We start from the raw sequence: 9,465 nt of genomic DNA, 5'->3' as shown, positions 1-9,465 counted from the left end.
AGTAAGAAAGCACCAGCACACCCATAGGGACCCCAAGCAACTCCCTTGAGAGGTGTCTGTGGTTTCCTCCAGCATGCAAGTCTGTTGTTTCCTCAACGACCTGCTTCCAATGTTAAAAGAAACATCATCTTTTCTAGAACATATCACACCACTTGACAAGGGAATGGCATCCACTCTTTTCCTACTGTTTCTACCCACCCCAATGAAGAAAGTCAGTTCTTTACAATAGATCTCAGTATAGATACAGCGATCGTCATTATTCTTGGATTTCATGTTTGCAAATTCAGCTACTTGCTAAAATTTAGTGTATCCATTCAATGAATAGGAAATGAAAAGGAGCTATTGAGTGCGCCTGGCCAGCTAAGTGGATAGGTCATGTGACCCTTGATACTCAGTTTGTGAGTTCAAGCCCCACGTTCAGTGTAGAGCTTATTTCGGGGGGAAGAAAAGACTGAAAAGGAGCTGTTGATGATAGGAAGCAGATTAGTGGTTGCCTGAAGAGCAGGGAAGGGGAGAGGTATGCAGAGAAGGAAGAAGAGAGAGATTCGATGGGGGTACGAGTGATGGATAAGTCCACTGTCTTGATTGTTGTCATGGTTTGACATGAGTCTGTATGTCACAGCTAGTACCTTATACACTTTCAATACATGAAATTTATTACATGTCAATATACTTCAATAATGATGTGTCTTGGTGGGAATTATACTAAGGGGGGGGCCTAGGTGGCCCAGTTGGGGAAGTGTGTGACTTTTGGGGGAGTGGGCTCAGGTCCCACACTGGGTGTGGAGATTACTTCAAGATAAAATCTTTAAAAAAAAAAAAAAGAATTGTATTAAAACCTGAACATTACTTTGGAGAGATAGACATGGTTCCAATACTCTGTTCTCCACCCCGGAACACGTGTTTCACACTACTAAGAAAAACATTTACATTATTTCACGTGTTTCTTGCATTTATTATTAAGGCTACTCCTAATAATTTTTTTGTTTTTTACTCCTTTTTTTCGCCCCAAATTTTTATTTAAATTCTAGTTACTTAGGGGCACCTGGGTGGATCAGTTGGTTGAAGGTCTGAGTTGGTTTTGGCTCCCATCATGATCTCGGGTTGTGAGATCGAGCCCTGCAACAGGCTTGATGCTCAGCAGGGAGTCTGCTGAAGATTCTCTCCCTCTTCTTCTCCCCCACGCTTTTTCTCTCAAATACATATATAAATCTTTTTTTTTAAGATTTTATTTATTTATTTGACAGACAGAAATCACAAGTAGGCAGAGAAGCAGGCAGAGAGAGAGTAGGAAGCAGTCTCCTCACCAAGCAGAGAACCCAATGCGGGGCTCGATCCCAGGACCCTGAGATCATGACCTGAGCTGAAGGCAGAGGCTTAACCCACTGAGCCATCCAGGTGCCCCAAATCTTTTTTTTTTTTTTTTTTAGATTTTATTTATTTATTTGGCACAGAGAGACACAGCCAGAGAAGGAACAAAAGAAGGGGGAGTGGGAGAGGGAGAAGCAGGCTTTCTGCCGAGCAGGGAGCCTGATGCAGGGCCCCATCCCAGGACCCTGGGATCACGACCTGAGCCAAAGGCAGATGCTTAACGACTCAGCCACCCAGGTACCCCTAAATATACAAATCTTTGAGAAAAATTAAACTCTAGTTAGTTAACATTTTTTTTTTTAATCCTAATATTTTTTTCTGGTTATTTTCATAGGGTCTTTCCCACCATTATATAATCTAATCGATTGTTATTAACACATAAGAAAACACATCTGTTCTTCCTATGAGTGCTGGTCTTGCATTCAAGCCTCTTTGCCCCACTGTCATAAGAAATATTGCACTTGGTTTGGATTTTTTGGAGTAGCCAACTGTATCATCCTCAAATCATATAACCTCCTTTTCACGAGTCATATTTCTCGTGGCTGTTTTACTGTTTCGTGTCTTTTTGCTTCGTGAGCTTCCAGCCCTAGTTAGGTCATGATTGTGGGTGTGCACGAGTGTTTTCCCCTTGATCATGATGAGAAGCACCCTAGTGTTTTACCATTACATAGGATGCAGCTTTTAAGTTGAAATTAACATGTTTTTTCCCTAGATTTTATTTATTTGTCAGAGAGAGGGAAAGAGAGCAAGAGAGAGCACAAGAGGGGCAGCGGCAGGCAGGGGGAGAGGAAGAAGCAGGCTTCCCTCTGAGCAGGGAGACCAATGAGGGGTTTGATCCCAGGATCTTGGGATCATGACCTTAGGCGAAGGCAAACGGTTAACTGACTGAGCCACTCAGGTGTCCCTGAAATTGATGTTTAAAAAAAATCTGTTATGGGGCGCCTGGGTGGCTCAGTGGGTTAAGCTTCTGCCTTTGGCTCAGGTCATGATCTCAGAGTCCTGGGATCTAGCCCCACATCAGGCTCTCTGCTCAGCAGGGAGCTTGCTTCCTCCTCTCTCTCTGCCTACTTGTGATCTTTCTCTCTGTCAAATAAATAAATAAAATCTTTTAAAAATGTAAAAAAAGAAAAGATCTGTTATTAGGGACATTGTCAAGCATATATTAAAGTAGAAAGACTAGAATAATCAACTTTCTAACCCACACCCCCCAGCTTTGTTCACCTTTGTTTCATGTGTCCTTCTTCCTTCTCCCAACTGCTGGAAAATTATGAAACATATTCCCAATATTCCCAATATTATTTCATCCATATTCCTAATTTCCCCAATATTTTGCCCATATATTTCCAACATTATATTGATTTGTCTGAGATATTTCAATTTTTATCTTTGAAAGTTAATGATTCTTTAATAAAAAAAAGTAAGGCTTTTATCACATGGTAGAAATTGAACATAATCCCTGGATATCACCAACCATTCAGTGTTCAGATTTCCTTGATTATGTTTTTTTTTTTTTTTTTTTCACTTGGCTTTAACAAATCTACATTCAAAGGAGCCATACATGGCTCTGGAGTCTCTTTCAATCTGTGAATTTTCCTTCCCTCTTTGCATTTTTCTTGCTGTTTGTTCACTGAAGACATCAAGTAATACGCCCTGCAAAATGAACATCTTCTTGGTTTTGCCAATAACAGCCCTATGGTGTATTTACCATGTTCCTCTGCCCCTCCTATTTCTAGAGAATAGATCAGACTGAGGTTCAAGTTTGGGGGCAAGTGTAGGCAGTGTTCAAGGGCAGGTTGTGGGGACCCAAACTCTGAGAGGGAGACTTTGCTGAAGGAGGTTTACTGGGCGGGGGTCTCAGGCTCAAAGCCTCTGTGGGAGTGGGGGACGCGGGAGGTGACAGAGGAGCCGCTGGGCAGGGATGCAGCTAGGACAGAGGTCTCAACGCCCATGGGAGCTCTGGAGCTGGGACAACACCCAGAGTGTTCTGGAGGGAGGTGATGGGCGGGGCTTTTGTACCCTCTCATTGTCCTGTCTCGGGGCAGGAGTACAACCGAGGGACACCTGCAGGAAGGGATCCAGGTGTCAGCCGCAGACCAGACTGCACTTCAGCGGCTGGGGGAATGCCTGCTGCAGTCCTAAGGGCGAAGCAAACCTGAGCAGCATTTGGATGGACACTCCCTACCGCATCACACGCAGAGACACCCCGCCTGGTTGTCTCTCTTAGGATATCAAGATTAACCAGTGGGGTCAGCTGTTGCTAACCTGCCTGGTCTAGCTATTGTAGGCGGCCCCATCGGCGTTTCCTTAGTTTAGACAGCCGCTGATGATCATATTAGATCCATTTTTTTCTTGACTCACAAAATCATGATATTCTAATTCTACTATTTGTTCCTTATTTATTAGCTGGAAGTCTATAAGTAACTTTTTCTCCCAGACTCTTTGGTTATCCTGAGGTACAGTTCCTGCGGCAGAGACAGAACACATGCTTGATTCTCTCCCTTGATTTTCCAATTAAAACATATCTAGTGGTGCTGGGGCGCCTGGGCGACTCAGTCGGTTAAGCAGCTGCTTTTGACTCAGGCTGTGATGGCAGAGTCCTGGGATCCAGTCCCAGGACAGGCTCCCTGCTCACCTCTGCCTTTCCCCCAGCCCTCAGTGATGTCCTGCTCAGCGGACTGCATTCTCTTCGCCATAAACATCGCTTCCGGCTTAGGCTTATGACACATGCCATCCTCATGAGGATCTCTCCTTGAGTTTTTGCCGGGAATATCACAAAGATACTCATTTTGTTTTGTGTGTGTGTGTGTGTGTGTGTGTGTGTTTTTAAAGATTTTATTTATTTATTTGACAGACAGAGATCACAAGTAGGCAGAGAGGCAGGCAGAGAGAGAGGAGGAAACAGTCTCCCCGCTAAGACAAAGGCAGAGGCTTTAACCCACCGAGCCACCCAGGCGCCCCAAAGGATGAACATTTAGAAAGGGGAGCTTTGTCATCGTGGGTGGAGGCCGGCACAAGGTCACGCATGAGTCTTAAGGAAACATGCATACACATAGGATGTTATGTTAATGACCTTGTGAGCCTTCTTGGGTGGAGATTTGACCTCTTCTTTGGGCAGAGGTAACAGTTGGACAAGAAGGGGCTATGGGCAAGCTCCAAGAGCGGAGAGCTGGAATAAACTGGACGGGGTCTTGGGGTCCTTATCTTGGGTAAGGAATGCAGGGCCTTGCTTACCTCTGGAACAGCACTGGGAGTTTTACCACTGATTGTCTCTGGTATGGTAACGCTATTTCCTGGCCTGGTAGAGACTCTTAGTTTTCGCATTCCTTTTAAATCCTTAACTACTGAGTTTTTGCCTTTTTTTTTTTTTTTTAAGTTTTTTGCCTTTCTTGCAATTCTGACACCTCATAGGAAGTTCTGCAAGAAGGGTGTTTAGGTGAGAAGGGCATACATTACGGGAAATAGCTGGGGGTCTTAAATGACTTCTCTTGTGTCATGAAAGCCTTCTTTTTCTGAGGACACCTAACTCCTTCTGTTTATTTATTATTATTATTTTTTTTTACTTTTGGGAGTGTGATCTGGAAAGACCATCTAAGTCTGAAGCTGCCTGCTAGAGAATCAAATCGACTCAGAGAAAAGAAAAGTTAACAGGGGGGCGCCTGGGTGGCTCAGTGGGTTAAAGCCTCTGCCTTCAGCTCAGGTCATGACCTCAGGATCCTGGGATCGAGCTCCGCATTGGGCTCTCTGCTCAGTGAGGAGCCTGCTTCCGCCTCTCTCTCTGCCTGCCTCTCTACCTACTTGGAATCTCTGTCTGTCTTTAAAAAAAAAAGAAAGAAAGAAAGAAAAGAAAAGAAAAGCTAACAGGTGAAAAAAAAAAAAACCCCACAATCATTTAAGCACCTGGACCGAGCCATGCCTGAAGCTCTAGAGATCTGCTACATCCAGGAAAAGTTCTTTTTTTCTTAACCTAGTTTGCAGCTGGGTTCCTACCACTTACCTACAAACGGACTAGGGGAAGTCTTTGGGGCAAAACTGAAAGAACCATATTCTTCCAGGGACTTGAGAAATCTTACCGTGAGACCCACTCCCCTGGTAAGAGAATAGGATATGAGAAGGGGAGATGTGTCTCAGTTAGGTGCAGATACAGAGGTGCTGGTGTGAAAGCTGCAGGATGGACTGAGAGGTGTGTGTGTGTGTGTGTGTGTGTGTGGAGGGGAGCAGTGACAATCTCCATAAGGGGAAGGATGGACACTGCCTAGTCCACTCTCTCTAGCAGAGACCCAACAGCAGCAACCCTAGCTTGCAGAAGGTCCCCAAGGGAGCCTTCTGGTCCATAGCCTGTCAGCAATGCCCAGGAGTTGCTGGAGAGTCAGAGGCACTCTGTGGCACTGTGGGCACAGGGAGGAGAGTGAATAGCCATGTTTAAGTCAATAAGAGTCTCGAGGAAGACAGCAAGAAAATCCAGCTTTGGTAGAATGGTCCAGAACACCAGCCCTTTGGGGGCCCCAGAGATAAAGTGAAGGCTGGGTCTTCCCTGGATAAGGACTATTGATCAAGAGGATTTAGGGACAAATGGGAGAGCAAGTACCTGGTAGTTCCAGTTCAGGAGCAGGATGGGGGTTCTTTTTTTTTTTTTTTTTTTTTTTTTTAAGATTTTATTTATTTATTTGACAAAGAGAGAGACAGCAAGAGAGGGTATACAAGCAGGGGGAGTGGGAGAGGGTGAAGCAGGGAGCCTGACGCGAGGCTCAATCCCAGGACCCCGGGATCATGACCTGAGCCAAAGGCAGATCCCCAACAACTGAGCCACCAGGCACCCCATGGGCAGGGCTTCTGACCGTGTGCAGCCTGCAGGAGTCCCAGGCCAGGCAGCTGTGTCCTTTCTGCTGGGTTTGGCAACCAGCTTATACTAACTTCATACAAGGAGTTGGGGAGTTTGTCCTTTGCCATGGCTTACATAGGCTGGAGCGACTTGTTTCTTTGGAGTCTGAAAGAACTTACTGCCCAAAGGATCCCAGAGATTCTGGGAAGTTGATTCTTTGATGATGCTTTCAAGTTCTTCCTCACTTGTGGGAACATAAGGATTTTTGGTTTTTTGAATCTGTTTCTTTTATTACTTTGAACCATAGTTTTCAACAAGATTTAAAAATCTATTCACATATTCCTATGGGAATTGTAATTCTTCTAATTTTACATTATAATCTGCATTAACTACCTCAACTTGCTAATTATATTTGAACTTTCTCACCTTTTATTAAGTTTGGCATAGATCTAATGCTTTTTTTTTTTTTTTTTTTTAAGAATCTACCTTTGGGGGGCGCCTGCATGGCTCAGTGGATTAAAGCCTCTGCCTTGGGCCCTTGTCATGATCTCAGGGTCCTGGGGTCCAGCCACGCATTGGGCTCTCTGCTCAGCGGAGAGCCTGCTTCCTCCTCTCTCTCTCTCTCTGCCTGCCTCTCTGCCTACTTGTGATCTCTGTCTGTCAAATAAATAAATAAAATCTTAAAAAAAAAAAAAAGAATCTACCTTTGGGGCACCTGGGTAGCTCAGTCATTAAGCATCTGCCTTAGGCTCTGGTCTTGATCTAAGAGTCCTGGGATCTAGCGTCAGGCTCTCTGCTCAGCAGGGAGGCTGCTTCCCCACCCCCCTCTGTCTACTTGTGATCTCTGTCATATAAATAAATAAAGTCTTTAATAAATAAATAAATCTTTAAAAAAAACTCTACTTCTGGATTTCTTTATCAATTTTACTGCTTTCACATTCACCAAATTTAACTTTCATCTTTATGATGCCTCTATGATTTCCTTCTGGCTTTGCTTGAGTCTGTTTTACAGTTCCCTCCCTGAAATTTTGAGTTGAAATGTTAGATCAGTTAGGGTTATTATTTTTTTCTTACAAAAGTGAATGCATCAAAAGTTGTTAAATTTTACAGTGTTCAACAGTCACCGCTTTTGGACCAAGTCCTGACACTTAACACCTTTGAATCATAGTGAGATCAGTTGGTATTATCCCATAATGATATGGTATTCCTAATTCAAAACAATCAGCCATTATAGTTTCTATTTTCTCTTTTTTTAATTTTTTAAAGATTACATTTATTTATTTGAGAGAGAGAATGAGCAGTGGGGAGAGGCAGAGGGAGAGACAGACAGACAGACAGACAGACAGAAGGAGACTTCCTGCTGAACAGGGAGCCCAAAGTGGGACTCGATTCAGGATCTGGAGATCATGACCTAAGCCGAAGGCAGACACTTAACCAGCTGAGCCACCCAAGTGCCCCTCTATTTTCTCTTTGGCTTTACAGCTACTTAAGAAAGAGGCTAGGATTGTTGTCATTATTCTTCTTCTCCCCCTGCCTATCCCTTCTTGTCAATATTCTTGTTGTTTGCTTTACTTTTTGTGAGTATTTTCTGGTTTATTTTATCACGGACCTAGCGTTTGGTCTGTCCAATTTCTGCTTTGGAGAAAATTTGGTGTTTTCTTTTATTATTATTATTATTATTATTATTTCTTTATTATGTGTTTTCTTGCCTCTTAATACACATAGGTGGTGAAAGTTTCATGTGCAGAAGGAAGGTAAATGCTGTGCGCGGTACAGAGTTCCGTATGGATCTTTGATTCAATCTTATTCACGAAAATGTGGCATCTTTGATATCTTTAATTTTTGTCCGTTTACTTTATTCTGGGTCGTGTATTTAATCACACTTTTATAAAAAAAATCACACTATTTAGTATGTGACAGACTCTCACTACTTTTGTGTTTTGGGCAACAGCTGGACTGGTGCAGGATGTCCGGGTCCTCTGCTCGTGCCACAGTCAAGGTGTTGGCTGGTTGCATTCTCATCTGAAACTCAGGCTCCCGCCCCAAGCTTATTTCTGTTACTGGCAGAATTCAGCTCCTTGGAGTTGTCGGACCAAAGTCCCTAGTTCCTTGCTGGCTCGCCACCAGGGGCTGCTCTCAGCTTCTGGAAGCTGCCCTCATTCTTGGTCACTTAGCCCTTCCATCTTTAATCTGCAATGGCATCTGGAATCCTCTGCCAGCTTTCAATCACTCTGACTTCTCCTTCTGCCACTGGCCAGGGAAAGCTCCCTGCTTTGAAGGGCTATGGGATTAGATAAGACTCACCTGGATAATCTCCCAGTCTTAAGGTCCACTGGGCCATACGGTGCAACAGAATTAGAGGGGCGATGTCTCATCACAGGCACAGGTTCCTGGGAAGCAGGCAGGTTGTCCGTTGCGGGGGGGGGGGGGGAGGGGAGGGCAGGGTGTGTGTGTGTGTGAGAGAGAGAGAGAGATAGGCATACTGTCCTGCATAATGGCTCTTCATGATACAAGATATATTTTATGAGAAACTTTCCATTTTTCAAGTGCCAAACAGCACAGCTTTAAATTACATAAAACAAATCCAGCAAGAAATGTTAGATCAGGTCTAGGTGAGCGGGGCTGATGGGAGTCCTGCCTTTCACCTGGAGCTGGTTTTGTTAGCTACAGGTGGCTGTCGTGGATGGTCAGCTGTTTGGCGACCTGCCTCTGTCTTCCCAGATCACAGGCCTAGCTTCTGGGGGCAGCAGTGCTGAGCTTTGGCCGCCCAGCAGCTTGAATGCAAATCTCTTGGGATCACCTAGGGTGGCCTGCTTCAGCAAGGGGCCACGACCCTTGTCTCTCCCAGCAGAGCAGCCGGATCAGACAAAGCCTGCCACAGGAGGCCCATGGTGTTTGACTTGAGCTGAATTTTATGTCACTTGCAACCAAACATACCCTGATCAACGCTGGTTATACCCAGTGTTAGCTTTAATATAAAAATTAGAGTACTGCATCCTGTCTGAAAGGGCTCAGACGCTAAAGAATGACAAGGACAGCAAACTCTGCCCTGATTATCCAAGACCTTCGTTCAGACCTCAGAAGGCCCAGGAGGGTGGGGAGGCCAGCCAGCGATTTCCGTCCACCAGGAGGGGCTGCACTCATCTCCTCGGTGGGTAAAGCAAGAGTAAGTCCTCCTTCCCCTGAAAGAGCCTCCCTAAGGTGGCCCGGAGGACCTCAAAGCCACCACGTCTGTCCGGATGTTGGCACACTTCTGCCTCCTCAACTGTGCCTCT

This window comes from Meles meles, chromosome 9, assembly GCF_922984935.1.
Source record: "Meles meles chromosome 9, mMelMel3.1 paternal haplotype, whole genome shotgun sequence".
Lineage (NCBI taxonomy): Eukaryota > Metazoa > Chordata > Mammalia > Carnivora > Mustelidae > Meles > Meles meles.
This window is presented reverse-complemented; position numbering follows the sequence as displayed.